Genomic DNA, 27,960 nt, shown 5'->3' on the forward strand with positions numbered 1-27,960 from the left:
GACAGTAAGGAGGGAGAGACTGATCTATACCGGTTGGCAAGACAGAGAGACAGAGATGGGAAGGACGTGCAGCAGGTTAGGGTGATTAAGGATAGGGATGGAAGTCTATTGACAGGTGCCAGTAGTGTGATGGGAAGATGGAAAGAGTACTTTGAAGAGTTGATGAACGTGGAAAATGAGAGAGAACAAAGACTAGAAGAGGTGACTGTTGTGGACCAGGAAGTAGCAAAGATTAGTCAGGATGAAGTGAGGAGGGCATTGAAGAGGATGAAGAGTGTAAAGGCAGTCGGTCCTGATGATATACCTGTAGAGGTATAGAAGTGTCTAGGAGAGGCGGCAGTAGAGTTTCTGACTGGGTTGTTCAACAGTATCTTAGATAGTGAGAAGATGCCTGAGGAATGGAGGAGAAGTGTGCTGGTGCCCATTTTTAAGAACAAGGGAGATGTGCAGAGTTGTGGCAACTACAGAGGAATAAAGCTGATGAGCCATACAATGAAGTTATGGGAGAGAGTAGTGGAAGCTAGACTAAGGGCAGAAGTGAACATTTGTGAGCAGCAGTATGGTTTCATGCCAAAAAAGAGTACTACAGATGCAGTATTTGCTTTGAGGATGTTGATAGAGAAGTACAGAGAAGGCCAGAGGGAGCTGCATTGTGTTTTTGTAGATCTGGAGAAAGCTGATGACAGGGTGCCCAGAGAGGAACTGTGGTATTGTATGAGGAAGTCTGGAGTGGCAGAGAAGTATGTTAGAGCGGTGCAGGACATGTATGAGGACTGTAAGACAGTGGTGAGGTGTGCTGTAGGTGTGACAGAGGAGTTCAAGGTGGAGGTGGGACTGCATCAGGGATCAGCTCTGAGCCCCTTCTTGTTGCTATGGTGATGGACAGGCTGACAGACGAGGTTAGACAGGAATCTCCATGGACTATGATGTTTGCAGATGACATTGTGATCTGTAGTGAGAGCAGGGAACAGGTGGAGGAGAAGCTAGAGAAGTGGAGGTTTGTCCTGGAAAGGAGAGGAATGAAGGTTAGCCGCAGTAAGACAGAGTACATGTGTGTGAATGAGAGGGACCCAAGTGGAAGAGTGAGGTTACAGGGAGAAGAGATCAAGAAGGTGGAGGATTTTAAGTACTTAGGCTCAACAGTCCAGAGCAATGGAGAGTGTGGAAAAGAGGTGAAGAAGCGTGTCCAGGCAGGATGGAACGGGTGGAGGAAAGTGTCAGGTGTGATGTGTGATAGAAGAGTTTCAGCTAAAATGAAAGGAAAGGTGTACAAAACTGTGGTGAGACCAGCGATGTTGTTTGGTCTAGAGACAGTGTCACTGAGGAAAAGACAGGAGACAGAGCTGGAGGTAGCAGAGATGAAGATGCTGAGGTTCTCTCTGGGAGTGACCAGGATGGATAGGATCAGGAATGAGTACATCAGAGGGACAGCACATGTTAGAGGTTTTGGAGATAAAGTCAGAGAGGCCAGACTGAGATGGTTTGGACATGTCCAGAGGAGAGATAGTGAATATATTGGTAGAAGGATGCTGAGTTTTGAACTGCCAGGCAGGAGGCCTAGAGGAAGACCAAAGAGGAGGTTTATGGATTTAATGAGGGAAGACATGAAGGTAGTTGGTGTGAGAGAAGAGGATTCAAAGGACAGGGCTAGATGGAGGAAATTGATTCGCTGTGGCGACCCCTGAAGGGAGAAGCCGAAAGGAAAAGAAGAAGTACATAAATAAATAACATTGATCTCCTTAGGGAAATTACTTTTGTGTGCTTTAAATATTGTGTGTTTGTGTCTTCAGAAACTAAATGTGACCTTATGCTTCTGTCCTCACCTGCTCCACAGGTGAGATCACACACCTCTGTTCATTCAATCCGCCCAAACACCCGACGGAGTTGGTCGCCTTGAGGTGGCCCCTTCTGAGCCATCATCAAGCCCCTGCATCATGCTGCTGGGGGACAGACACCCAGAAGAAACGGGGCCCCTCAGGTGCAGGCAGTGGGGCCCCTGAAGCTGCTGCTGGAGGTGTACCTCAGGGAGGAGCTGGGGGGGGAGCAGGTGATCAGTGAAACCACAGGAGGTGCTCACAGAGAAATGAGCTGTGTTCACTGAATCAAGACACACACACACACACACACACACACACACACACACACACACACACACACACACACAGACACACACACACACACACACACACCACCTGGCTGTTTCTACTTCCTCTTTCTAAATCCCTCATTTAGAAACTTGCAGTAACTCAGAGTGAAACACAAATTTACTAAGAATAAAAAATACCTCTCCAAGGAACCATCACCTTATCGTGGTGGAGAGGTTTGTGTGCCCTACGGATCCTGGGAGCTATGTTGTCGGGAGTCTTGTACTCCTGGTAGGGTCACCCAAGGCAAACAGGTCTCAGGTGAAGGGCCAGACAAAGACTGGTTCAGAAGATCCCATGAAAAACGGAAAAGGGCCCTCCGTCCAGGCCTGGACGGAGGGCCCGTCAGCGAGCTCCTGGTGGCCGGGTCTGCCACGGGGCCCGGCCGGGCTTAGCCCGAAAAGGCAACGTGGATTCTTCCCACCCCTGTGGACCCACCACCCGCAGGGCAGACCGATGGGGTTGGGTGCGCTGCCATATGGGTGGCAGTGACGACAGGGGGTCACAACAGACCAGACTCGGGCGGCAGAAGTTGGCTTTGGGGATGTGGAATGTCACCTCACTGGCGGGGAAGGAGCCGGAACTTGTGTTGGAGGTGGAGCGCTACCAGTTAGATCTGGTGGGGCTTACCTCCACGCATAGCCTCGGTTCTGGATCCAAACTCCTGGATAGGGGTTGGACCTTGTTTTACTCCGGAGTTGCGTCAAGCGTGAGGCGCAGGGCGGGTGTGGGGATACTCACAAGCCCCCAGCTGAGCGCCGCTGTGTTGGAGTTTACCCCGGTGGATGAGAGGGTCGCTTCCCTACGCCTTAAGGCTGTGGGGGGGGGAAACTCTGACTGTTGTTTGTGCATATGCACCAAATATCAGTTCAGAGTATTCGGCCTTCTTGGGGTCCCTAAATGGGGTCCTTGAAAGATCCCTGCAGGGGACTCCATTGTTCTCCTGGGGGACTTCAACGCACACGTCGGCAATGATGGAGACACTTGGAGGGGCGTGATTGGGAGGAATGGCCTCCCTGATCTGAACCCGAGCGGTGTTGTGTTGTTGGACTTCTGTGCTAGTCACGGATTGTTCATAACTAACACCATATTCGAACACAAGGATGCTCATAAGTGTACCTGGTACCAGAGCACCCTGGGTCGGAGGTCAATGATTGATCTTGTGATCGTATCATCTGATCTTCGACCGTGTGTTTTGAACACTCGGGTAAAGAGAGGGGCAGAGCTGTCAACTGATCACCACCTGGTGGTGAGTTGGGTCCGTTGGTGGAGGAAACCTTTGGATAGACCTGGTAAGCCCAAACGAGTAGTGCGGGTGAACTGGGAACATCTGGAGGAGGACTCTGTCCGTGAGGCCTTCAATTCACACCTCCGAAGGAGCTTCTCGTGCATCCCTGTGAAGGCTGGGGACATTGAACCTGAATGGTCGATGTTCAAAACTTCCATTGCTGATGCTGCAGCTGAGAGCTGTGGTCTGAAGGTCTTGGGTGCCTCAAGGGGCGGTAACCCTCGAACACCGTGGTGGACCCCGGTGGTCAGGTAAGCCATCCGACTGAAGAAGGAGACCTTCAGGGGCATGTTGTCCCTGGGGACTCCTGAAGCAGTTGCAGGGTACCGACAGGCCAAAAGGATTGCAGCCTCGGCTGTGATGGAGGCAAAACAGAGGGTGTGGGAGGAGTTCGGAGAGGCCATGGAGAAGGACTATCGGACGGCACCAAAGTTGTTCTGGAGGACTGTCCGACACCTCAGGAAGGGGAAACGGGGAACCATCCAAGCTGTATACAGCAAAGATGGGACACTGTTGACCTCGACTGAGGAGGTTGTCGGTCGGTGGAAGGAACACTTTGAGGAACTCCTGAATCCAACTACCCCAACTGACCTGTCCTCTGTTGCAGAGGCAGAGCTGGAGGATGATGGGGGATCAGTCAATCTCTCGGGGCGAAGTCACCAAGGTAGTTAAACAACTGCACGGTGGCAAAGCCCCGGGTGTTGATGAGATTCGCCCGGAAATGCTGAAGGCTCTGGGTGTTGAGGGGCTGTCGTGGATGACACGCCTCTTTAACATTGCGTGGAAGTCTGGGACAGTGCCGAAAGAGTGGCAGACCGGGGTGGTGGTTCCTCTTTCTGAAAAGGGGGACCAGAGGGTGTGTGCCAATTACAGGGGCATCACACTCCTCAGCCTCCCTGGGAAAGTTTACTCCAAGGTGCTGGAAAGGACGGTCCGGCTGATTGTCGAGCCTCAGATTGAGGAGGAACAATGTGGGTTCTGTCCTGGTCGTGGAACAACGGACCAGCTTTTTACTCTCACAGGGATCCTAGAGTGTGAAGCGGTTGGGATGAGAATCAGCACCTCCAAATCTGAGACCATGGTCCTCAGTCGGAAAAGGGTGGAGTGCCCTCTCCAGGTTGGGGATGAGATCCTGCCCCAAGTGGAGGAGTTCAAGTATCTTGGGGTCTCGTTCACGAGTGAGGGTACAATGGAACGGGAGATCGACAGACGGATCGGTGCAGCGTCTGCAGTGATGCGGACTCTGTATCGATCCGTCGTGGTGAAGAAGGAGCTGAGCCGAAAGGCAAAGCTCTCGATTTACCGGTCGATCTACGTTCCTGCCCTCACCTATGGTCACGAGCTGTGGGTCGTGACCGAAAGAACGAGATCCCGGATACAAGCGGCCGAAATGAGTTTCCTGCGCAGGGTGTCCGGGCTCTCCCTTAGAGATACGGTGAGAAGTTCGGTCATCCGGGAGGGACTCAGAGTCGAGCCGCTACTCCTCCGCATCGAGAGGAGCCAGATGAGGTGGCTCGGGCATCTGGTTAGGATGCCTCCTGGACGCCTCCCTGGTGAGGTGTTCCGGGCACGTCCTACCGGGAGGAGGCCCCGGGGACGACCCAGGACACGCTGGAGAGACTATGTCTCCCAGCTGGCCTGGGAACGCCTTGGGATTCTCCCGGAGGAGCTGGACGAAGTGGCTAGGGAGAGGGAAGTCTGGGCTTCCCTGCTTAAGCTGCTCCCCCGCAACCCGACCCCGGATAAGCGGAAGAGAATGGATGGATGGATGGATGGATGGATGGAGGGATCCTAGAGGGGGCTTGGGAGTATGCCCATCCAGTCTACTTGTGTTTTGTGGACTTGGAGAAGGCATATGATCGTGTCCCCAGGGATATAGTGTGGGAAGTACTGCGGGAGTATGGGGTGAGGGGGCCTCTCCTCAGGGCCATCCAATCCCTGTACGCCCAAAGTGAGAGCTGCGTTCGGGTAGCTGTTGGCCTTCACCAGGGCTGCGCTTTATCACCAATTCTGTTTGTGGTTTTCATGGACAGGATATGGAGGCGTAGTCGTGGTGAGGAGGGGTTACAGTTTGGTGGCCTGAGGATTGCATCACTGCTTTTTGCAGATGATGTGGTCCTGTTTGCGTCATCAGCCTGTGACCTGCAGCGCTCACTGGTCCGGTTTGCAGCCGAGTGTGAAGCGGCGGGGATGAGGATCAGCACCTCCAAATCTGAGGCCATGGTCCTCAGCAGGAAACCGGTGGAATGCCTTCTCCAAGTGGGGAATGAGGTCCTCCCACAAGTGAAGGAGTTTAAGTATCTCGGGGTCCTGTTCACGAGTGAGGGAACAATGGAGCTTGAGATTGGATGGAGAATTGGGGCAGCAGGAGCGGTATTGCAGTCGCTTTACCGCACTGTTGTCACAAAGAGGGAGCTAAGCCGAGAGGCAAAGCTCTCCATCTACCGCTCAGCCTTCGTTCCTACCCTCACCTATGGCCATGAGCGATGGGTCATGACCCAAAGAACGAGATCACGGATACAAGCGGCTGAAATGGGCTTTCTCAGGCGGATAGCTGATGTCTCCCTTAGAGATAAGGTGAGAAACACTGCTGTTCGCGAGGGGCTCAGAGTAGAGCCGCTGCTCCTTCGCGTGGAAAGGAGTCAGTTGAGGTGGTTTGGGCATCTGGTGCGGATGCCTCTAGGACGCCTCCCTAGGGAGGTGTTTCTGGCATGTCCAGCTGGGAGGAGACCTCGGGGCAGACCCAGGACCAGGTGGAGGGATTATATCTCGACACTGGCCTGGGAACGCCTTGGGATCCCCCAGTCAGAGCTGGTGGATGTGGCCGGTGAAAGGGAAGTTTGGGGCTCCCTGTTGAAGCTGCTGCCCCCGCGACCCGACTACGGATAAGTGGTGGAAGATGGATGGATGGATGGATGTCTCTCCCAAACATACACAGAAAGACTTGGGCCCTTTCGTCAAAGCCTGCGTGGAGGCCTCTGATTGTATCTTGACTCTTCCTTGTGATTTGTGGTTTTCACCATCGCTTGATGCATATCGCATCAGCTCTCCGGAATTTTTGATTCCCTCTATTCTTGAGCACCGACTTTTGGACAGACACCACGGCAGAGAAACCACCGATAGTGATGCTGCTATCGATCTTTTGGCATCACTTCCTCCCGCACTTTGGACCCAAGGTCCTACAGATGTGGGCCTTTGTAATGTTGCCCCTGTAACGTTTGACATGACCCCAGGTCCTATTTGGATACCACAGTATCCCACAAAGGAACAAGGTCGATTGGGAATCACAGACACCCTTGACGGGCTGATAAAAGCTGGTGTCATTGTCGAAATACCACATTCTTCTTTTAATACAGGTAGTCGTCGACTTACGACCTATGCGACTTACGACCGACCGACTTTACGACCGCAATGTCCGGGTAGGGCGGGGTTTTCCCTCCAGCCACAGTACTCACGCTCTGAGACTCCCGTGCCCTCTTCAGTCACCACGCCGCACACACACTGTTCAGTCACACTGTGAGATCAGTAGCTCAGCCAAGTAGAGTGCAGCACACTTCTTCCTTGTCTTGTATAGGTATACCTCCAAGATGTCTAGCAAGAGGAAATTGTTTTCATCATCTTCTCAGGCTGCCAAGAAGGCAAGACGGGCCATCGATCTGGACACAAAAATGATGGTGATAAAACAGCACGAAGGAGGAAAAAAAGTGAATGTGATCGCACACGACTTAAAGTTATCACACTCTACTGTGTCAACAATTTTGAAAGACAAAGATAGGATCCATGAAGCTGTGAAAGGTTCTGCATCTATCCACTCAACAGTAATTACAAAACAACGCACTGGGCACATTCACGAAATGGAAAAATTACTGCATTTTTGGATGGCAGATCAGATTCAAAAACGGACTCCATTAAGCCTTTTTACTGTGCAGACGAAGGCTAGAAGTCTATTCCAGACTTTGAAGGAACGTGCTGGAGAAGACTACGGTCAGAATTTTGTGGCTAGTACTGGGTGGTTCAGGAGATTCAAGAAGAGATTCCAGCTGCATAATGTTCGAGTGACCAGCGAAGCAGCGAGTGCAGACGACAAAGGAGCACGTGAGTTTGTCGCCAGTCTTGACGAACTGATTACAGAAGAGTAGTATCTTCCAGAACAAATCTTCAATGTTGATGAAACTGGGTTGTTCTGGAAACGAATGCCAGAACGCACTTACATCCATAAGGAAGCCAAAAGCATGCCGGGATTTAAAGCCTACAAGTTAAGGCTGACTTTGCTGCTCGGAGGGAACGTGAAAGGGTTTAAGCTTAAGCCTTTCTTAATTTATCATTCAGAAATTCTTGTCTTCAAGAATGTAAACAAGCACACTTTGCCAGTTTCATATCGTGCTAATTTATGCAATTTCCTCCGGGATTAATAAAGTATCTATCTATCTATCTAACAGGAAGGCATGGATGACCCAGGCATTGTTTTAGGATTGGTTTATCAGTTGTTTCATTCCTCAAGCGCGAGAATACTGTTTGGAGAACGGAATTCCTTTCAAGATTTTGCTGCTCCTCGACAATGCACCTGGACATCCACCTCACTTATCTGATCTCCATCCGGACGTAAAAGTGATTTTTCTGCCTCCCAATACAACTCCACTTATCCAACCCATGGATCAGGGCACAAGCCATAACTGCTATGGATGCAGACCCAGAACTATCGCTGCGAGATTTTTGGAAACAGTACAACATTCTACAGTGTATCAAGAATATTGCTACTGCTTGGGAGGCTGTGACGGAGAAATGTATGAATGACGTATGGAAAAACTGTCAAGCGTTATGTGAACTCTTCTGCTGGATTTGAAAGTGACGAAGAACTTGATCAGATTCGGGAGAAAATAGTTAAACTGGTAAAAAACCTCTCCTTGGAGTGTGAAGTGGAAGATATCGAGGAGTTGCTATTAGACAAAGAATCAGGAGAACTTACGAATGAAGAACTGATCGCGCTGGAAGAAGAAAGAGTGGAAGAAGAAGAGAGAAGAGAAGCAGAGAGAGAAGAGGAGGAACCAGAAAAAAAGTTTACCACCAAAGGCTTGTCAGAAGGCTTTTCCCTGTTAAATAAACTCCTTGCACACTTTGAAGAAATGGACCCAAACATAGAAAGATTTGCAAGGATTGAAGGGATGGCAAACGACGCTTTCTGTCCTTATCGTGAAATTTATGAGGAGAAAAAGAAACAAACAATTCAGACAAAGCTCACAATGTTTATGAAAACATCGTCTCTCGCTCCCACCAACCCACACGCTGCCCCAGCTGATGATCCGGAAGACCCACAGCCAAGAACCAGTTATGCCAGCAGCCACTAAGTTTGTACAGTACAGTAGTACGTATACGTATTTTACTGTCTTTGCATTTTGGTATTTCAACACTACATCGTTTTTCATTTTGTATGTTTTTTACATAATAAACTAATTGTATTGTAGTACGGTGTTGATTGTTTGACTTGAACGTGACAAACATAAAAATATGGAACAGTATGATACGGTATCTAGAGAAAATGATCAAAGAGATGACACCCCCCCCCCGCTCCCTTGTGTCTCACAATAGGTGAGAAATTTTTTTTTGAATTTTTACGTAAGAGTCGAATTACGACCGATCTGTCGGGACCAATCGCGGTCGTAAGTCGACGACTACCTGTACTTCCATCCTGCCTGTTGAGAAAAATGACACAAAATTTAGGATGGTTCATGATTTGAGAGCTATTAATGCTGCTGTCGCCACTCCCACTCTTCCGGTTCCGAATCCACATGCTGCACTGTCTCAATTGTCTCCTACTCATACTTATTTCACGGTAATTGATCTTGCAAATGCTTTCTTCAGCATTCCTCTCCATCCGTCAATGAGACCTTGTTTTGCCTTCACCTGGAACAACAAGAGATACTCTTATGATCGATTGCCTCAAGGCTTTGTCCTGTCACCTGGACTTCTCAATGCCTATTTGAGAGACGTCCTTCTGGCTGCTCCCTGGGAAAAAGCCTGTCTGACTGCCACACATTCCCTCCTCCTGCGGCTGCATGAGGTTGGGCTGAAAGTTTCTAAGGCTAAACTTCAAATAGCCGGGACTTCAAGTTTCTTTCTTAGGCTATTGTTTTTCCCGGCTGGGAACAGGCCTCTCGCCTTCTCACAAAGAAGACATTCTGCACTCTCCCAAACCACTCAATGTCAAGCAGATGCTGGCATTCCTTGGTCTTTGCTATTACTCTCGTCATCACATTCCTGATTTCTCTGACTGCACACGACCTCTTCGTGCTATGGTCAACCTTGTTGGCATGTGAAACCTTACTGCCACGTTGGACTGGACCCCTGCTGCTGAAGCAGCCTTCTCACACCTCAAATGCTGCCTTTCGTCTGCAGCCTCACTCGCTATCCCCAGATATGGTCGGATGTTCTTTCTGGATGTTGCTGAAGAAGCATCCGGCATTTCTACTGTGCTTTTTTCAGAAGGTGGATAGTGGAGAACGGAATGTTTGCATGTATGTTTCAACTCCATTGGACAACTATGAAAAACGTCAAATTCCATGTTCGTCTTTCGCATCAGCCCTCGCTAGAATAGTTCAGAAAACTGCACATATGGTGCTACATCATCCATTGACAATCAGGACTGGACATGACACCGTTCAGTACATCACAAGTCAACTCTTCACCATGACAGGAGGACGACAAAGAAAAATTGAAGCAGTCCTCACTCAACCACACATCATCTTTATCCACAGTGGAATCAACATGGCAGAAGGACTGATTGAAGGAGAACCACATTACTGCACAGAGAGAATTCAGAAAGACATAAAACCAAGAGAGGACTTGTATGAGCAACCCTGACTTGACACTGTTCACAGACGGACGTTGTTTCAAAGGTATTGACGGCCTGCAATCACAGAACTCAAAGCAGAAAGACTTGACGGACCACAGTCAGCACAGAGAGCTGAAATAGTCGCGGTAGCAGAAGCGTTAAGACATGCTGCTGGACGAACTGTAAACATCTTCACTGATTCAGCTTATGCTCATCTTGTTGTACATAGTGCTCTAAGAGAATGGCAAAGAAATGACTTCCAGACAGCTTCTGGTAGTCCAATCAAGCACCTGGATGACGTAATGTATCTCCAGGAAATGCTAATGCTACCACGAGAAGTAGCAATAATCAAATGTCAAGGACATTCAAAGAAAAAGGATTTTGTGGCACAAGGAAATGATGCTGCAGATGCAGCAGCTAAAAAGGTGGCAGGATATCGGCCAGCACTTCAACTCTCGGTGAGTAATGCAGAATCTAATAACAAAATAACAAATGATGTAATCCGAGAGTGGCAGGTAAAAGCAAGTCCAGAAGAAAAGTGTGTGGAGGTCCAAAGGGGGTGAGAAAGATAAAGGAGGAATTTGGAGAAAAGAAGGTAAACCAGTTCCGCCTTAAAAACAATTGAAAACTTTAATTCAAGAAGCCCATGGACCATGCCACGTAGGCACGGATGAAACACTGAGACGACTCCGTGACTGGTGGCATCCGTTCATGAGAACAAGAGTTAAAAGTGAACTGCAGGACTGCAGCGTTTGCAACAGACATAATTGTCTGCCAACGACCAAACCACCTCCAGGGGTGCAGGATCAGGAAGTAACAGCGCCTGGTCAGGTGATTTCAATGGATTTCACTGGCATGATTAAGTCGGTGTCAGGCTACCGCTATCTGTTGCTGATAGTGGACTCATTTTCAGGGTGGCCAGAAGCTTATCCCTGCAGAGCAGAAACAGCTGCTTCTGTTGTGAAACATCTTGTGAATCATTATATTCCGACTCACGGGTTTCCGAGGAAAATTCGATCTGATAATGGAACTCATTTCAAAAACAAACATCTTCAACAGGCGGAACGCATGTTGGGTCTGAAACACACTTTTGGTTCCGTGTACCATCCACAGTCTCAGGGAAAGGTTGAGAGAATGAACAGAAACATCAAGGAAAAGATGGCCAAGGCTTTGGCCTCCACCTCGATGAACTGGCTACAAGCCCTACCAGTAGCCCTAATGAATGTCCGCATGTCATTGAATTCCTCCACAGGCTGGACTCCATTCGAGGCTCACACTAACAGACCTTTTCCAGCTCCAACAGCTCCACTGGAACCAGATCCAACGATCCAAGGCCCAAAAGGCTTCCAAAAACTAACTAACTATCAATTTCTCACTTGACAGGTCCGCATGAGAAGCTCCCGAAATGCATGAATGTGTGTGAATGTGTATGGCTGAGGGTATTTAAAAGGAAACGGTCTGAAACTAGGTGGACAGGTCCCTACCAAGTCACTGAGCGAATGGGACCTGAAACCTTCCAGCAGACAGCAGCTGTCTGAGTCAGGTAGTTGTGCACGCCCATAAAATATAAAAGCTTGTGTGTTGCTTTGCATAGTTGTACTTCAGCGGGGAACATTCTTCTGTGAGCCTAAGTACCCTGTATATTCTGCTTCAATAAACTTTGAAGATTTGAGGAATCATCAAGTGTCCTGTTTATTCAACCAACGATCCTGCCATTGTCTAAGTCAAGAGAAAACGAACACGAGGAGGGATTTCGAGGTCGATTGTCCAGCCGGACAAGGTCCATCTCCTTCAGTCCTCATGGCGACTCTGAGTTTTCGTCAAACAGTAAGATGTGAAACTGTCTTTAAACCCGCAGCCCGTGAACGAACATTAATGTGTTTTTCTGCGCAGACCTGAGGATCAGGGAAGCCTTGATCAGAAAGTAAGTTTTCTCTTTATACCACTGTTAAGTCTGAATAAAGTTTGTTTCACATTGGTGAAAAGACTAAACTGTTCTCAAACAAAAATCAATATTTTGTGAAATAAAATCTTTACTTCTGAAAATTTTAAAACTCCAAAACCAAAATCTGTACGGTCTGTTTCAGTTTTGGAGAAATGCTCTGTGTTTTCTGTAGATCAGTCTGTCACAAACCACCGACTCACCTGGAGTCAGACATCAGTGAAGAGAATGACTCAGAGGGAGTGGTACAGTGGTACCTCTACTTACGAAATTAATTGGTTCAGGAAAAAATTATGTAAGTAGAAAATTACGTAAGTAGGGACATGTTTTCCATGCAAATGCCCTAATCTGTTCAAAGCCCACAAAAATTCCGACATAAATGTTTTATAAAGCATAAAAATGCACCAAACATGTAATACATGTTACAATTAGATTATTACCAAATAAATGAGAGTTGTGCATAACGTAAAAAACAGAATAAAGAATAATAATGATGGTCATTTACCTTAATAACTGCTGTCCTCATTGTTTTTTGCCCTCTTTGGTCCATGCCCTCTTGCCCCACCATGAACAACAGAGTGAATTCCAGTCCTCCTCCTGAACTTCTCCAACCACCCACGCGACGCCTTAAACTCCTTAAACTTCCTTTTGTTTTAATAACGTGGTGATTGTAGATGCATTACGGCCATATTCTTTGGAGAGATCAACCAAACGCATCCCTTTTTCAGGCTTTTCTATCATCTCTTGATTTGTTTGTATGGACAAAAAAACTCTTTTGTCTTTTCTTTTCTTCTTTTCTCCGTCACTTTCTTGGGGTCCATAGCGAATACGTACTCAAAAAGGTATTATATTTGCGCAAAATTATCAGAACATCAAGTGCCGAATGCCTAAGGCACTCTATAAACACCTCTAGCTCCACACAGGTGGAATGGCATCCCTCTTAGCCAATGGGATGCCAGGAAGATACGTAATAGGTAATAGCCAATGGCAGAGCAGCTATGAGAATGTTGCGTTCAGGAACCTGTGGGAGATTCGAGTATCAGCCGATACTGTGTTTTTATATTACGTAAGTCGAAATTTCTTTCGTAAGTACAGGTAATATTTTCCTGCTGAGAAATTTCGTAATTAGAACATTTTGTAAGTAGAGACATTGGTAAGTAGAGGTATCACTGTATTCATGTAGAGAGACGGTTACGGTCATCTCATGTGTGAGGAAACGGATGGATGACTTAGAGGAACGAGAACGGCCCACAAAATATTTGTGTCCTGCTGCCAAAACGTGATTGTTGACTTGCCTTAAGTTCGATTTCTAAGAAAAACACTGGAAGTAATAATGTGGTGAGAAAAGTACTGTGTGTTATCTCAATGTAAAAGTGTCTTCATATAATGTGTAGATTTGAATCAGATGAATTTCACTTTCAAGACACAGTAATTACAATTGTCAGGAATGTTGTGTGAGATTAGGTTTTGGGTTCGGGGAAAGGCCTCTGCTTTATCGTCCTCTCTCTCTTTTAGGGTCATCGAGGGGGAGCTCAAGCAGGGAACAACCCACCTCTGACCCCAACACAACAATTAACTGAAGAGGAGAGGCAATTGGTGGAAGAGCTGACCATTGTGGTCCGTATGATGGGTGATCGGGTCAGAAATGATCCCGAGCTGGAAGAGTGAGTCACTCAGACACTTCAGAGCCGTTTCAATGTACCAGGTTAGGAGTGTCCCACTCTGCCCAATAAATGGGAGAAGAAATACACTTCAATCAGGACAGCTGTGACACATCATGTTTTAATTTCTCACAAGATTACTACCTGTGTAAAACGAAATTCCGCAATATACATATTGGCCCGAATATATGACGATCCTGATTATAAGACGACCCCCTCTTTTTCAAGTCTCAAGTTTGAAAAACATACTTTTTGAACACCAAATTTAATTTTTACACAGAAAATAATTACGGTACTACGGACCCCTAAAGTGACATGGAGAAAAAAAATATCATGGAGGAAAAAAAAAAAAAAAGCTCTATCTTTGCGAGATCCCGCATAACTTTTGCGAGATCCCGCAAAACTACAGGTGTATGTACTTCCGGGTCATTTTGGCTTTGAGGAGAAACAACAATGGCGGACACCCACCCATATGAGCGGTTTATTGAGTTTTATTTTGAAATCGGCCTAAAATATAAGGACATTCAAGAAGTCCTTACTAGGCGGCACAATTTTCGCATAAGCCAGAGACATTTGAAAAGGATTCTCGCTGCAAGGGGATTCACTCGTCGTAAATCCTACTCTGACCTTCCCGTCCTAATATACTTCATACATAGTGAACTCCAGTCCTCTGGGATGCTTCATGGGTACCGCTGGATGTACTCGAAATGCAGGGAACACGGTCTGCATGTGAGGAAGGAGGATGTCCGCCTGGTGCTGAAGGAGCTGATCCCACAGGAGTGTCCCTGAGGCGGGCGAGGCGTCTCAGACGGCAGAACTACTTCTCTAAAGGGCCTAACTTCATCTGGCACATCGACTCCTATGATAAACTCAAGCCACTTTTTTGAGCTCAATGACTTAGACACTGTCTGGTCTGTCCTCAGAGTGGTGGATCCTCGGCAATCGGTGACCTCTGTGTGCTTCATCGGCTGGTGGTGACTCACTCTACTGGATGGATCGGCGTGCCTTTGTCATACATTTATTATTGTTACTGTTATTATCATTGTGTTGTTAATCTGTACATGCGGTATCTATTGCTTCGTCTGTCCACTCCTGGAAGAGGGGTCCCTCCTCTGCAGTCTTCCTGAGGTTTCTCCCATCCATTTTTTCCCCTGTTAAAAGGGTTTTTGGGGGGAGTTGTTCCTTATCCGATGCGAGGGTCGCACTGCTTGCAGTGCACAAAGGTCAGAGGGATATCGTCCATGTGCAGATTGTAAAGCCCTTTGAGACATTGTTTGTGAATCTGGGCTATATAAAAATAAATAAACTTGAAACTTGAAACATATGGCATTTGTATTAATGGGAGTATCGATGGTTTTTTGAGGAAAATCGTCTGGCTAAATGCGTACACAACAAACAGTGACCCAAAACTGATTGGAGGATACTACATCGAGACCGTGCAGCGTTTAAAAGGCTGCCCCAGAGTTGTGAGGGGTGATCTTGGAACTGAAAATGGTCATGTCAGGGACTTCCAGCGTGTCCTCGTACCAACTCATGCAGACGACGGCATTGACAGCTACCTGGAAGGAGCCAGCACCGCCAACCAACGGATTGAGGACTGGTGGGGGTTTCTGCGCAGCCAATGCGTGGAGTTTTGGTTGTGTTTGTTTTCCGACCTGCGAGACAACGGCTCCTTTGAACTCTGCAATATTATGATGGCTGAATCCCATCTGACTCCACCAACAGATCCATCCCAGGCTTTGAACTTGTACATGCACCTGAGAGACACCATTCTTGTATCTATTTAAGTATATTATTTGTTGTTGCCAGAACGGTATTGATTCTGAATCTGAATGTTTTGAGGTTGACATGCATGAAAGGGCAAACATAAAAACATGTTATTTGATGGCACTGTGAGCTGCTGATGTGCATTTTAGTTGCTGTCTTATTTATAACACTGTTGTTATGAGCAAACGTGTCAGTAATATTTTGATGCAAAAATTTCACAATGTACTTCAAAGTATTTAATACTAAAATCAATGTAGACAACATTCTTGAATCATTTTCATCAGTAAGATGATCTTCACCACTGATGGAATATGTTCTGCAAGATGCATCTATGACAGAAAAGCATAGAAATTTGTGAATGCGCAAAACATTTTCTCATTTTGTAGTACTGTGATGTGTAGAAAGTGCCATGAAAAATAAAAATACAAGCTCCTGATTTCTTCTTCAGTGCGAAGACATTTTATTGGTTACTAGCATGAACTGAACATTTTCACAACTAAGGAAGTGCAGCCTTGAAGGTGAGTTTGGGTCGAACAGGAAAGTAAAATTCGGATTATTTAATCATGGTGTGCTTCAATGCTGAAATAGGGCTCACAGCCAACCACATCAGGACGTATGTTTCCATCATGAACAAAAAACACTAAAAAAAAGATGTAATCATAAAAAAAAAGCCTGTTTATACACTGCCTGGCCAAAAAAAATGTTGCCGTCAAAAAAGTCCCACCCTCTCATATTTTGTTGGACTGCATTTAGCTTTGATTACAGCAAGCATTAACTGATTGTTTTGATGAGTTATGCAATATCACAAGAGTTATTTCCATCCAGTGATGCGATATTTTTTTCATATTTTTCATCAAGATCTTGTATTTATGATGATGGGGTCTGACCACTATGTAAAGCCATCTCCAGCACTCACAGAGAGCACTCTGTGGTGGCCAATCCATGTATGAAAATGATGTCTCATGCTCCCTGAACCCCTCCCTCACAATTTTAGCCCAATGAATCCTGAGTCCAGACGTTAAACTCGTTGACATTCTTTGAAAGAAGAATCTCAATGAGTGCTGGAGATGGCTTTACATAGTGGTCAGACCTCATCATCATAAATGCAAGATCTTGATGAAAAATATGAAAAAAATATCGCATCACTGGATGGAAATAACTTTTGTGATATTGCATAACTCATCAAAACAATATCCCAGTTAATGCATGCTGTAATCAAAGCTAAATGCAGTCCAATAAAATATGAGAGGGTGTGACTTTTGATGGCGACATTTTTTTTGGCCAGGCAGTGTATGAAGCCCTTTAAGGACAGTTTTCATAAATTCACAAAATATCCATTTCAAGATAGTTGCTGGACAGGATGTTGTCAAACTCAGTGCGAAATTCAGGGTAGGAACCATAAGTGCGTGGTACTTCAAGGGTTGCTCCACAGGTGTGAGCAACCAGTCTCCTGCTGAGCCCTATTTCAGCATTGAAGCACACCATGATTTTTTCAACACAGATGACAGATGAGCCTGTGCAGAAACGAAGAATTTTTTCAGCTTGGCATTGGTCAGCATTTTTCAAGAATCGTAAATAGTTAAAGCTTGTTTCTTCTCTCTGAGACAGAAGTGTTTCTGTTGTTTGAAGCAGCTTGGACACTCGTTTGCCTGTAGCTCTCTTTGACTCATAGAGAGACAATACACACTGACTGTTCGACAGTTTTACCTTTACAAGTGCCATGGGTGAAGAGAAGCAATCAACAATATACTTCGGCTCTTGGAGAATGACTTTATGAGCCATTGTTTGGATGGCAGGCTTGATATCATTCATTGGAGGTAGGCAATGGGAACCCATCCTTGTAAACAGATCAAGCAGGTCTTCTTCATCACTCTCCTCCACAGATCCCTGGAGAGCCTTCTCAACAGCTGATCTCTCAAGAGGAGGAAGGTAGTTAAGAAAAGATGTCATCAGGATGTCTGCATCCACTGTGTCGATACCATGGATGCAGGCTAAAACAAAAGCTTTTGAGAGCCTCACTGGAAAGACGCCATGGTCAAGTAATCCTTTCACCCATATCCGTCCAAATGCTTGCCATTCATCCTCACCAAAATCTGGCCTCAGCCTGGGAACTCGCTCTGTTTCACCCTCACATTGATACAGAAATTGCTCCCAAAATGCTGTGTAAATGTCTCTTGACACACCAGCACCATCAAGAGCTTTTTCATTTACAAAGTTCATCTTTAGAGTTACATCCATTATGCTGCTGTCCATAAATACAGCTCATAAATCCTCAACAACCTTTATCCTGCGAATAAATACACGCTGTGACCCCTGTGGATCTCCTGAAATATCAGCAGAGGTTGATGGGGAAAGCTGGCTGCTTGAATATGAAAGAAAGTCTTGTGGAAAGACATTCACTTCATTGTCCTGTTAGACAAAAACATATACACATAAACATTATGGAATGGTTCATGATCGAAGCAGAGGCCAAAATAACCTTTTGGTATGTTAAGTATGAATCAAAATCCAAATAAAATTGGTTGATAGTAGTTCAAAACAAGCCTATTTATTATTATTTATTATAATACATAATATATATTATACTATATTATTATTATAATTTATTATGCTTTTAAATCAAAAATGTTATCATGTTATCATACAAAAAACAATCAAAACCTGTGTAAAAACTCATTTCTATCCTCCTAAATCCTAAAAAGTCCCTGAGTTTGTCTTAGTACCTGAGAAACATTCCAATCATTGATGTTGCTCAGCATTAACACAACAATGTCATCGCTGGCTGCTGTGCTGAGGTCATCTTCTGGATCCCACACAACCGTATCTGCCTCAGTGGGCTCTGGAGCATCTTCACAAGTTTCAAAATAGACTTCCTCACCATTAGTTTGAAAGGGCTCAGTGGGACCTGCATGAGTCTGATCAGTTACTCATAAATAGTAGTCACTCACCCAAGTGACATGACATCTCTGGCTCTTCCTCGGTCACAGCTTCAGATGTTTCTCTGGGCTTTTTGGATCTTACTTCCATCTGGATATTCAGCAACAAACACATGAACAAAAAAAAAACAAATATTTAAAATAGTTTTCAGCAGTAAATACAACATGGTATGAAAAATACAACTGTCCCAATGAAGTGCTTATAAAGCCTACCATAGATTTGCATTTACCTTCCAAAAGAGTCTTGATAATACATATCATTTTCTTTACTATTACAGTTGATAACAGAGAACAGGCTGGTAGCTTTTTGAAAAATGTTGTCAACCTCGAGTGAATGTCCATGCTCCAGGAGATCACTGTGTGAATCATCTGTGAGAGATCCCGTTAACTGAGAATGAAGTTCCTCATTGGTGATGACAGATGTGACATCAGAAAAGGAATCTTCTATATCTTCATCCACTTCAGACAAAGACTGCTCAGGTGAAGGTGATTTTTCTTTTGTGCAAACATAAAATCTGACCAGCTTCAGTTTGGTTCGGTCATACAGTGTGCCAACTGTGTCATCTGAAGGAATTGAATTTCTTTTGAAATCACAGACATCAAAGGTGAAATCTTCAGCTCGCCCTTTTGAGGACAGGCCATCTGGGAAAAATAAATCCTTTCCCATTTGCAAAATCTGAGCGACAGTTGTTTTTTTCTCCACTGACACATGTCTTGTTCCTCCACCATTTCTGGTCCGCACTTGATGGTATTCATCACAACTGAAATGAAGCCATCCAATTTCAATCTTCCTGGAGGACTTCTGTCCAGCATTATTCCAATGTCTTGCCATTCCTTCAGCTTGGTTTTGGAATGCTCCCACAGTCTTTGATTTCATTTTCCTGGATCCAATTTTACCTCTCAACCTCTGGAAAAGAGTATCTTTATCTGTAGTGTACTGTGTTCGTTACAGAAGGAGAGAACAGCGACTCGGTCTCCATAAGAGGCGATATATCTTGACATCTGCTCATCAGTCATGACAGACAACACAGCTTTGTCAACCTGTAAACAACAAATTTGACATTTAAGATAAATGGTGGATAGACACTTATCATGAAAACACCTGTCATGGGATGCTTTCTGTGTTGCAGTTGTAACTTTCCTACTTCTTTTGTGATGAACCAACCACTGTTTTCTCAATAAATATTTTGGTGTAGATTCAGCTGTACTGTGGTTTCTGTGATGCTTCAGGTAAAGACAGTGCACTGTCAGTAGTCTAATAGTTACAGCTTAAACATGAGTCCAAAGTATTTCAATAAAATACCATTGTAATTAACTATTTTCAGTTTCTTGTTTACAGTTTTGAGAATTAGACATTAAATAATGTACTTTTTACTGGGCTTTGCCAACATGAAACGTTGGATTACAAAATTACATCAATTAATCGCACAACCTTATCCACAATTTCATAGCTCATACTTGAACTACACGCCAGGAGTTCCAGTTCTATTTGCTGTTGATTATGACACACTGTCATTTGTAGGAGCCGCTGTGCGAGTTATTTGCCAATCAACAAAATGAATGATTAAGTGCATTACGTATCGATGTTACAGTATGGGAGCGATGAGCGCTCCTCAAAGCTGAAGTTACTGGACATTCTATGTTTTCCACCCACCTTGTCTCTTTTCATGTGCAGTATGTCCTCTTCAGCGACGTCTCTTGACCGCAGGAAATTCTCCAAATCCTCCTCCATAGCAGCTCCTCTGTCATGGCGTTGTGGTTATAATTCACATAAAACTGAACCACGCCAATAGGTGTACACCAGTCTCCTTTCTCCATTACGCCAAAACGACCCGGAAGTAGCATGTAGCAAAAGTTTTGCGATATCTCGCAAAAGTATTGCGGGATCGTGCAAAAGTATTGCGGGATCTCGCAAAGATAGAGGGTTTTTTTTTTTTCTCCATGATTTTTTTTTCCATGTCACCTTAGGGGCTCCGTACAGTACATCTGAAACAAATGATGGTAACAATATATTCGAGAGGAAAAGCATGTTATTTTGCCTCATTCAAATCATGCAGAAACTGTCTGTCACATCTGGAGCTCTTGGGGGCCGCTCTGAGGACCACGGAAAGCTTTTCTCTGACTGAGAGCATTTTTTAGGCGATCTTTTTGAGCTCTCCATCTCCATACATTAACTCTGTGACACCATATTTCACAGCCGCTTTGCAATTGTTTGAAGACTCTGCCTCATTTATCACCATCATCTTGAAGTTTGCATCATAACTTCTTCACAGCTGTGATTAACCTGGCTGATGTTCGACCCACTTCTCTCCAGATTGTTGTTACGTTTCTCCATTTTCTGTTACCTCTTCTCTTATTTTCTTCTCTTTCCTTTCTGTAGGGGTGGACGGTTAGAATGAAGACACTGTAAACATGAATTCTATTTCAATTGACAATTCTTTGTTAGCATCCTTCACATCATCACATGCCGTAACTCTCACTTTCTCTTTTTTCTTCTTCACGTCATCCCATAGAATCCCTACAGGCAGACTTCCCACAGTGACACCATGTCGTTTAAAACAGTAGTGCATGCATTCATGTGCTGTGTAGCCTAAACAGTATAACAGGACACAACATTTCCCCGCTTAGTAGAAAATAAATTCTTCTGAGGCAACGTAAAGGAAGAACAGAACCTGCACTCTGGCAAAACAGTGGCAAGAAGGAATTGGCAGCTACTATAAGCGGAGAAATAGCTAATCAATCACATATTCTTGCATCCAGTTAGGCTTCTTTCTGACTCTTGGTTTCCTTGGGAAGGATGGAGAGGCACTGGCGGTTGAAACAGGAACGTCCTGAGTCTTGGCATTTGCACAGCGATCAGGAGCTAGGTGAGAGGCGTTCCATCTTCGGCCATCCTCCAGCAAGTATGTGCTTTGGGCTACCTTCTTTGTAACTCTCAGAGGAGCTCCAAACTTACGGTGAGCTTTGGGCACATGGAATGGTGTTTTCACCCGCACCCTATCCCCTTCTTGAAAAGACGGAGTGCATGCGCCTTGTTGTCCATCCGTAGAAGACTTCATCTTGTTTTGATAGCGTGTGACTCTCTTCCGCACCTGTTCATCTGAGGCCGGGTCGGCATTAGAGGGCGGAAAGACAGTCAACTTTGTGCGCATCCGCCAGCCATACAGCAGTTGAAATGGAGACACACCTGTTGCTGCATAAGGTGTGGCACGGTAGGCCATCAGGAAGGCAGTAATGGCAGGTTTCCATGGTACAGACTGTGTGATAGCCATCTGCACACTCTGTTTCAGGACATGATTGAAACGCTCTATAGCGCCATTCGCAGCAGGGTAGTAGACAGATACTCTGTGGTGCACAATGTTTCGTTCAGCTAGGAAAGAAGCAAAGTCAGCTGATGTAAACTGCTTTGCATTGTCTGTCACAATCGATAATGGGTTGCCGTTCCTGCTTAAGACGGAGGAGGGGAAGGTTGTAACATCCTTTGTAGCAACGTTGGCCGTGAAGGCAACCTCCGGCCACTTACTGTAGTAGTCGATCAGAGTGATCGCGTATCGACAGTCCCATGTAGCAGTCTCAAAAGGACCAATGATGTCCATGCCAAGCTTCTGCCATGGTCCATCCGGCAATGCAACTGGTTGTAGTGGAGCAGGGCGTGGCATTGCAGTCTTGTCATGGGACTGGCATGGCTGACATGACTGAATCGTAGAGTGAACAAGGTCATCCATTTTTGGCCACCAGTAGTATTCTCTCAGCCGTTGCTTTGTTCGCACCACTCCTTGATGTGTCTCATGTGCAAGAGCCACAAGTGTAGCATGCAGTGTGAGTGGCACGACCAGACGTGTTCCCCGAAGCACCAGTGAGTCTTCCACTGACAGTTCATGACGTATGGGGAAGTATGGGGCAACTTGTGCACTCACCATGTTTGTCTTGTGTGGCCAGCCATGAGCAATCTGATTGCGTAGTGCAGAAATCTCCGGGCAAGAGGCAGCAGCAGCCTCAAAGTCAGTAATAGGCAAAGCAGTCAGAGCATCAGTGATATATGCAACCATTTCTGGCTCAGCATCCAGGGCAGGATCAGTAGCACCAGGAAGGGGAAGACGGGACAGGCAGTCAGCAGTGTAGTTGTCCGATCCTGGGCGGTAGATCACATGATAATCATAGGTCAAGAGCCTGGCAGACCAACGCGCAATACGCATTCCAGCTAGACCAATGCCCTTAGTAGTCAGCAGCATTGTGAGGGCTTGGTGGTCAGTACGTAGGGTGAATTTTCGCCCCACAAGTATGTGCGCCACTTTTCCACTGCCCAAACACATCCCAGTGCTTCCTTTTCTACAGTGGAGTATTTGCGTTCCACTGTGGTGAGAGCCCGGGAGGCAAAAGCTACTGTACGTTCCACGCCATCAGGATGAATCTAGGTGAACACAGCTCCCAATCCGTAATCTGAGGCATCAGTAGACACAACTGTATGCAGGGAAGGGTCGAATAGAGCAAGGGCAGTACTGTTCACCAGCAGCAGTTTAATTTCCTCAAAGCTTTTCTGTGCCTCACTCGTCCAGTGAAAGTCAGTGTCTTTCCTGATACAGGCCCGCATTGGTTCAGATTCTGTAGCATAGTTAGGAATGAACTTTGAATACGATGACACCAGGCCTAGAAAAGAGCAAAGGGTAGCAGCATCTGTCGGAGATGGGGCATTCAGAACAGCTTCAATGTGCTCTTTATCAGGAGTGATGCCTTCAGCAGACACCACGTGGCCCAGGAAGCGTAGACTTGACTGATTAAAGCAGCACTTGTCTTCATTCAGCCGTAGGCCAGCCTCTTGCAGGCGGTGAAGGACTTGCTTCAGACAAACATTGTGCACAGTGCTGTTTTCTCCGTAAATAATTATGTCATCAAGATAATTCTGCACACCTGGGAGACCTTTCTGGATGGTAGCCATCATCTTTTGGAATGCTGATGGTGCAGAGGAGAGACCATAGGGCACCCGGCAGTAGCGGAAGAGTCCATCATGGGTAATGAAAGCAGTCAGGTCCCTACTTTCCTCATGTAGAGGCACCTGATGGTAGGCACTCACCAGATCAATAGTTGAAAACACTGCGGCTCCACGCTGAGTGGACAACAGCTCATCGATGTGTGGAATTGGGAAGCAATCTGTAATGACAGCCTTGTTTGGCTCTCGGAGATCCACACACATCCGAATGCCTCCTTTCTTCTTTCGTGTGACCACGATAGGAGACACCCAGGGTGAAGCATCAATTCTCTCTATCAAACCAGCCGCAAGGAGTGTGTTTATCTCTTCTGTGACTGCATCTCTCACAGACAGAGGCAAACGGCGTAGCTTTTGTCGAACTGGGGGAACAGAGGCAGAGACTTTGACCCGGTGTACAAAGTTTTTAGCACAGCCAATTAGTGGGGAAGAGGTAGATAGGTGCATCACAGGAGCAGTTGGAGCATTAGCAGGAGGAGGAGGAACTACAATACCCCCCACAATGTGAATGTTCAGTGCGACCATCAGATCAAGGCCAAGCAGTGGCGTGCCCTTCTCCACCACGAAGAAGGTCGCTGCAGCAGTAACATCATCTCTAGTCACCAGTGCTGGAAGGCAGACCAGCACAGGTATGGGTGACTTGGTGTATGTGGCCAAACGGATAGAAGGAGGCGTCAACTGGGACTCACCAAAATGTTCATCAAACACGCTACGAGGCAGTATGGACACTGGGGACGCAGAGTCGACAATCAGGTCCATAGCATGGGCTGGAGAGTCTGAGGGTTGGATCTTGACATTGCACTTTATTTTATCCGGCGTACAGGCAGTCTCTTGAATGTGCAGGACAGTCAATTCAGGTACCTCCACTTCCCTCACTTGATGGGTAGAAGTAGAGCGACAAACACGGGCGAAATGTCCCTTCTTGTGGCATGATTTGCATGTAGCTTTAGCAGCAGGACATGAGGAAGCATTTGCCAGGTGACTGTCAGATCCACATCTGAAGCATGCACGGGAGGACTTTCCAGTAGCAGCAGTAGGTGAAGGTGCATGTGTGGATGGTTTGTTCTGTTGCCGTGGTCGGAATGATTTCTTTTGCACTGCTTGTACTTGTAGGCTATGTTTATCTCCAGCCATGCATTTAGCCTGTTCAGCTGCAGATTCAATCTGTGTAGCAATTGTCATAGCCCTGTCTAGAGTAAGATTAGGCTCCAGTAGTAATTTCTCCCTAATATGGGCATTTGTGACATATTGAATAAGCTGATCGCGCAGCATCTCATCAGCCTTATCCCCAAAGTCACATGAAGAAGCAAGCTCTCTGAGAGCAGCCACATATTGGGAAACAGTCTCATGTGGGCCTTGTGTTCTTTTTCTGAATGTGTGGCGTTCCACTACCACATTAGTCATCGGTATGAAGTGAGCTTCAACGCAGCAACAGCAGAATCATATGTATCACCTGTATCCGGCAATGAGTGAAATATCCTCTGTCCTTCTGTTCCAATGCAATGAAGTAGTACAGCTCTCTTTCTGGCAGCAGGCCATGCATTACCTGCTGCATTTATGACCAGCAGGTAGTTGTCAAACACCCGCAACCATGTCTTGAACGGCATCATAGGCATACCAGGGCACGGCAAAAATGGAGCAGTTCAAGGCACATTTACAGACATCTTCGCAAAAAATAGTCCTCATTAGTGTAACAGCAGCAAGTGGGTTACCTCGTCGCCAATTTGTAAAGGTGGACAGTTAGAATTAAGACACTGTAAACATGAATTCTATTTCAATTGACAATTCTTTGTTAGCATCCTTCACATCATCGCATGCCGTAACTCTCACTTTCTCTTTTTTCTTCTTCACGTCATCCCATAGAACCCCTACAGGCAGACTTCCCACAGTGAGACCATGCGGTTTAAAACAGTAGTGCATGCATTCATATGCTGTGTAGCCTAAACAGTATAACAGGACACAACACTTTCTTACCGCTATTTTTTATTTTTCTTCTTCGTGACAGGGGTTCGCTTTTGACCTGGGGAGTTAGTTCAGCATTTGCTTTAAAGATATCTGGCGCCATCTAGCGTTGTGAATGGGTATAATGTCTAGACCCCGAATGTTACACGACCCCCATTTTTTCACACCGTCTTATATTCGGGCCAATACGGTAAAACCACCTTCTATCTGTATGAACTTTTCCCACACGCTTATAGACTGTTTAAAACACTTTTGTGTGTCACAGAAGTGCACTGCGTCCCGTGAGACATAAGCGTTAGCTGTGAACGCAGCGCGCTTCCGGATGCTGTCAGCCAATAGCATGCGAGACAACCTACTAAAAATCAGCGATTTAGTGAAGCCGTGCATCTTGAACCGTGAACAAGCTAGCAATTACTCTACAGTGGTGCTGCTCGGTGGGGGTTGTGGCAGAAAGGGGAACTACAACAGTCGGATATGGCGGTATGCGTTTGTATATCTCCGAATGTCGGAAGTCAAATGTTCATATCTTGAGGACTACCTGCACTTTTACTTTTTACATGTTGAACTTGACTTATTATTCTGGTATTGTCTTCAACTGATGATTGTCGACCATTGTATGTTTTTAGTAATGCTAATGCTGAATTACTGCAGAGCCTTGGTGACTAAAACTAAAAGAGAAGAAATATAAAAACTAAATCAGAACATTTCACACTCAGATCAACGAGAACCAATCTGAACTGTGTGCCATCAGGACGGCAAAGCGTGCCCACAACCAGAAAGTACAGGGTTTCTTCCAGGACCCCAGCAACACCAGACAGCTGTGGCTGGGAATTCAGTCTGTCACAGACTACAAAGCCACACCCTCCCGCTGCCAAGACAACATTGGCTTCCTGAATGAGCTCAACAACTTCTTTGAAGCTCTTAACAATATACCAGCAAGGAAAGCCACCCCCCATCCTAAGGATCAGGTCCTCAGGCTCGAAAGCACTGCTGTGAAGAAAGTTCTGAGAAAGGTCTACGCACGGAAAGCTGCTGGTCCTGATAACATCCCAGGACGGCTGATCAAGGAGTGTGCAGACCAGCTGGCCCACGTGTTCACTGACATCTTCAACACATCACTCATCCAGGCCATCGTCCCCCCATGCTTCAAGTCAGCCACCATCATTCCAGTGCCAAAGAAACCAACCATCTCCTGCCTCAATGACTTCCGCCCTGATGCACTAACATCCATCATGAACTGCTTCGAGCGGGTGGCTAAGGACCACATCACATCCATACTGCCCACATCATTCAACCTGTTCCAGGTGCGTACCGACCAAACCGCTCCACTGACGACGTCATCTCCACTGCTCTCCACCTGAGTCTGGAGCACCTGGAGGAGAAGAACACCCAGGTGAGGATGCTGCTTCTGGACTTCAGTTCAGCATTCAACACGAGCATCCCCCAGGACCTGGTATGGAAACTGGGCCCTCTAGGGCTTAACAGCCCCTGTGCAACTGGCTGCTGGATTTCCTCACCAATAGAACCCAGTCAGTCTGAGTGGGCAACAACACCTCCAGTGTCATCTCCCTGATCACCGGCTCCCGCCAGGGTTCCTGAGCCCCCTGCTGTTCACCCTGATGACCCATGACTGTTGTCCCTGGTACAAAACCAACCACATCCTGAAATATTCGGATGACACGACAGTTGTGGGCCTCATTCAAGATGACAACGATCTGGCCTACAGGGACGAGGTGCAACATCTGGGGGAATGGTGTAGGAGGAACAACCTGCTCCTGAACACCAACAAGACCAAAGAGGTCATCGTCGACTTCAGGAGATCCCGACCCAGCCTTAGCTGCTAGCTAAGCTGCTAAGTACCGACACTGTATGCAATTTCCTCCGGGATTAATAAAGTATCTATCTATCTATCTATCTATCTATCTATCTATCTATCTATCTATCTATCTATCTATCTATCTATCTATCTATCTGTCATTCTTTTGGTCAACATTTTCAACAATTGAAGTGTCCATGCCAGGTCTTTGGCTCTGTGCAATATTATTGATTTATTATAGTTTAAGACTCACAATGTTAATAACACTTCAAACTGTCGATGTCCATCTTCACACTGTTTATGTTTTCCTATGTTTGTTCCTATATTTCCTATGTTTTCCTAACACTACAGAAACAGCGATGTGAAAAAATGGTTGTGTATACCGGTTGCCAAGCAACAACATTTCGTTGCCAGATTCACTGTTCTGAGTTTCTGCAATGACAATAAAAGGAAGTCTAAATCTAAGTCCAAGTCTAATTTTCTCTTGCTGTGGCTGATGAATGACTTCATGACGAAACAGCCGCCGCAGCGGAGGCTAAACATCGTATCGCTGCTCACCGATCGACACTCAGTCATATCTGAGCGCCCGTAAAACAGACCATAATACAGAGTACCAAAATGTCAAATGCAT

The 27,960-nt window shown here is 46.0% G+C and overlaps 2 long non-coding RNA genes across 2 annotated transcripts; one reads left to right on the forward strand and one right to left on the reverse strand.

Annotated features, from left to right (window-relative positions):
* Positions 1-1,498: 1,498 nt before the first annotated feature.
* LOC137589105 (uncharacterized) lies at positions 1,499-27,371 on the reverse strand. Its single transcript, XR_011034145.1, has 3 exons — positions 26,826-27,371; positions 1,824-2,032; positions 1,499-1,681 (listed from the first exon to the last, which is right to left on the reverse strand). It is a non-coding gene; the product is annotated as an uncharacterized lncRNA (long non-coding RNA).
* On the forward strand, positions 10,587-15,186 carry LOC137589104 (uncharacterized). Its single transcript, XR_011034144.1, has 3 exons — positions 10,587-12,185; positions 13,719-13,867; positions 14,521-15,186. It is a non-coding gene; the product is annotated as an uncharacterized lncRNA (long non-coding RNA).
* Positions 27,372-27,960: the final 589 nt, after the last annotated feature.

The sequence above is a fragment of the Antennarius striatus genome, chromosome 22 (genome assembly GCF_040054535.1).
Source record: "Antennarius striatus isolate MH-2024 chromosome 22, ASM4005453v1, whole genome shotgun sequence".
NCBI lineage: Eukaryota > Metazoa > Chordata > Actinopteri > Lophiiformes > Antennariidae > Antennarius > Antennarius striatus.